Raw genomic sequence first — 4,308 nt, 5'->3', positions numbered from 1 at the left:
AGATCTATCCGAGTACTACCACTTTGGGGGGCAACATAGGGCTCGGTCGCCCCAGAATTCCAAAAAAACGTCGTTTAGGGCCTCAAAATGGCTCCGGAAGTTCAGGACCCGAAAAACTGCTAAAAATAGTAATCTGTGCTACAATTAAGGAAACTAAAAATGCTGAGAAAGACAATGGTGGGGGTCCAGGTGGACCTGGCAGGTGGCCACCAATATCCACCTGGATCACTAGTGGCATCCATTAATGGCCAAAAAGTCAACAATTTCCTACTATGTTAGACATCAGAACATCTTTGCACATAGTAGGAATTGTGCCAATGAGTTTTGAAGACATGAAGACTATTATTCTCAGCATTTTGGAGCAAATTCAGCAAGTTTTAGTAGAAGCAATAAAAAGTCATCTTAACTCTTTATCCATGACTCCTCTTGTTCAGACACTTGAAGAAGTATATGATCAGAATTTTGCAGCCACCATACATATAACTCATCCATTCCAAAGGGTAAGTTAAGGTACGTCATTTTCTAACTTTTGACCATATAATTTCATAAAAAGCTAGAATGATAATTGTTGGAAAAACATTTCTCTTCCTCATTTCATAAAATTGCCAATACCATCAGTTGGGGGGGAATACATTCATATTCATATCTTGTCATTTCCATACCATACTCAGGAGTCCACATACTTCCAACATATATTAACTATTACATTGTTATTATGAGCATACAATGGCTTCTGAAAAAGTGCTTAAAGGATAAATTGGATACAAACAAAATCATGGTTGTCACATAAGAACCAACCATCATGCAATCCAATAAAGATATACTTTGCAACAATAATAAAAATATCATTATGCAAAGTTCAAATATCAAAATAGAATGCAAAAAAAAAAAAAAAATTGGTTGTAACACAAGAATCAACCATGTTGCAATTCAAGTAAAACACTTTGCAAAAATATGAAGTTATCAAATGATATCATGCAAAGTTAAACCAAAGCTCAAGGATCAAAAGAGTCAATGTAATATATATTGCATGAGGACATGTAATAGCTTCAGTTGGGGGTATGTTGAGTCTTTGACATTCATTTCCATTACACTTTCACTATTATGTCCATTATATCACCTCCATTTCACCTCCATTTCACTACTATGTCACCACATTCATCCCCCTTTCATTATCATTGGGCCACATTTATGTTTTTCCAAACTTTATTAATTCTAAGCTTTTTAAGTGAATTTGTGGTTAAAAATTAGAAAATAATGTGCATATTCTTATACCTAACAAATGGGTTGAGATTGTTGACATGTGTAGGTTCAAAGGAGGCTTCTAGAAGACCCTTATGTGGCACTCTAAGGCCAAATTCGAATTTGAGTGGAAAGAATCATGGGATCATGAGGATATGTGTCACATCTCCTAATTATAATGTAACTTTAAGAAGACATGTGTCTTATCAATTCCTATTTTGATTAGGACTCTAGAGGTAGAGGGAGAGATTCATGGACTCTCATTAATGAGATGGCTTCTCATCTTTTTGTATAAATAGAAGATCTCTCTCCTTCATTTGTTAGCTGGTGAGTTCTTAAGTCTTAGCTTGTTAGCTTGTGAGATGGCTTTGGAAAGCTTTGGAGAGCTTTGTCGTACTTTGTAATTTTGAAGAATTTGAATAAAGCTTTGATGTTCTCAACATGGAAGGAGATGTGAAATAGATGTCATGGAGCATATTAGAATGTAAGGTAGAGTAGATTTCATTTTGCAATTTTAGTTTGATGTCATTATGTCATTTGATTGCTTTCAAGTTTGATAAATTAGGTTTTCCATTCATGCAATTTTAATTCATGTAAGTATGTTCAACCGGTTTATTGTAGATTAGTTTTTCTTTATATGTTTTTGCATCAACTAGTGACATGAGATTAACCTCTCTACTGAATTTGCTTTTCTTAGTTTTTTTTAATTCCAGTTCTGTTTTGATTTCAGTCTTCTTTACTTGCTTTGTTAGTTAGTTTAGAAATCAACTTGCTCATATCATTGACGGTTACCTCCGAAATCCATAGTGGGACTATTGGTGAGGGATCAAATTATGAATGTGTGATTTGATTTTAGTTTTACTTTTCTACAATTAGATATTAAATTGCTCATATCATTGACGGTTACCTCCGAAAACCATAGCGAGACTACTGGCGAGGGATCGAATTATGAATGTGTGATTTGATTTTAGTTTTACTTTTCTGCAATTAGATATTAAATTGCTCATATCATTGACGGTTACCTCCTAAAGCCATAGCGGGATTACTGGCGAGGGATCGAATTATGAATGTGTGATTTGATTTCATTTTTACTTTTCTGCAATTAGATATTAAATTGCTCATATCATTGACGGTTACCTTCGAAAGCCATAGTGGGACTACTGGCGAGGGACCGAATTATGAATGTGTTATTTGATTTTAGTTTTAATTTTCTGCAATTAAATATTATATTACTCATATGATTGATGGTTACCTCCGAAAGCCATAGCAGGACTACTGGCGAGGGATAGAATTATGAATGTGTAATTTGATTTTAGTTTTACTTTCCTTGCAAATTTTTATTTCTTTGAGTGCAGTAGCTTAAATCGCTTTTCTATATTTAGACAGTAGCAGAGATAATAGTTTCATGATCAGTAGTTCATTATTTACTTGTTTAAATAGTAGCACATTTTCCATTCTTGTTCAAGCATTACTGTCATCACTAGTATATTCTAAGACCTTCTGAAGTGTTAAGTTCTGGAAATCATTATAGAGGACATAATTGCCTTAAAATCTATATCCATACTTGCCTTCTAGAGACTTAGGAATAGGATTTTCATTTGCATTAGACACTTTAGGAGGTCAAAAAGAACAAAACCCCAAAACAAAACAAAAAACTATAAAACAACGAAGTAAGAAAAAGGTTAACTAAGCACATATGGTGCACCACACTTCATCAGTCTACGATACCCGGATTGATAATTTATGTAGAGAAATTTAAGACGTTAAATTGACTAGACGGGATGCATGCCCGAACGTCTAAGGGGAGCCAGGGAAAACAAAGGGGGGGAATTTGAGGAGGCTCATCAGCTAGAGGAGGACACAAACTAGGCAAGGGGGATGAGGGACATGAATTAGAAAAACGAGTAGGGGGAGATCTTACTAGTAGGGGGGATATCTTTCACGGTTCCAACTAATAAGAGAGACTCTACATGATCCTCTACACACACTTTTGAACAAACTCTTAGCTTGGATGAGTCAAACGATTTATTCCTAAACCTAAAAATATCATTACCAAGCCCAAAGTTGCCACGCTTAGAATAATCCTTAAATAAGTGTTCTGTTTCATGACATTGATGACACCTAAAGGGTATTTTCCAATATTCAACCGTCTGGTGCCATGCCATCCCTTCCATATTTAGTTCCACGTCTGCTAATAGGCCCAACCTAATATTTATGTCCACTTGGATCCACACTATCCACCTATCCTCTTTGACTTGCCATCCATCATCGACTCCAATAAAGGAACCTAAATTGTTAACAAGATACCCTTAATTTGTCCACGGGATCCTTTTTAGAGTCAAAGGCAATTGTTCAGGGCTTTAACAAAAGGCCTTCCATTCCCCAAATCCAATTGTGCTCCATAATAATTGCACATTTCATCTCCATCCTAAAGACAAATGCCAACCATCCACGAGCCACTATATGTACCACTAGATCATAGTCTAAGAGTAGTCTCCATGATGAGGAGACATTATTTTAGATCTAGGACTAAACAGATTCTTACCTTGAACCATCCCACCAAAGTTTTTCCTTCATACTCCATTACGCGTGAAAGGTAAATTACATTCCCCATTGTTGGACTAACTAATTCATTTCTTTGTTGAATACATCATTTTTTATCTACGAGAGTTGGGAGAATGGTCTAAGGTTTGAGTTTTCTCTGCACCTTTGAATGCCAAGGATGAGTGTTGCAAGGGGTTAATAGTCTTAGAAAGGGAAGGGTGGTGAGGACGAGGCTGAGGTAACCATGTAAGAGGAAGGGAAGCCATGCAATCACTACACGAGCCATCTCTTGCCACATAGCGTGAGTGAGGGTTTGTGTTAGCACAATCAGAGTTTATCTTTCCTCTAGAAAAGTATAAAACCTATCGATATTCCACTTGGTGCTAGAAAATCCTATCACGCGAGGGACTTAGCTCGTAGTCAACAAGATCCTCTGGATCTGCTTCCATTTGGCACACATTTGTTGCATGATAGTCCTTCCATCTCCAAGATATGTTCTTCCTTTAGAAAGTTAAGACCTTG

Source organism: Pinus tabuliformis, chromosome Q (genome assembly GCF_031772625.1).
Source record: "Pinus tabuliformis cultivar Carrire ecotype Pingquan chromosome Q, CPIR1, whole genome shotgun sequence".
NCBI lineage: Eukaryota > Viridiplantae > Streptophyta > Pinopsida > Pinales > Pinaceae > Pinus > Pinus tabuliformis.
The sequence above is the reverse complement of the archived record's forward strand: the minus strand, read 5'-3'. Positions refer to the sequence as shown.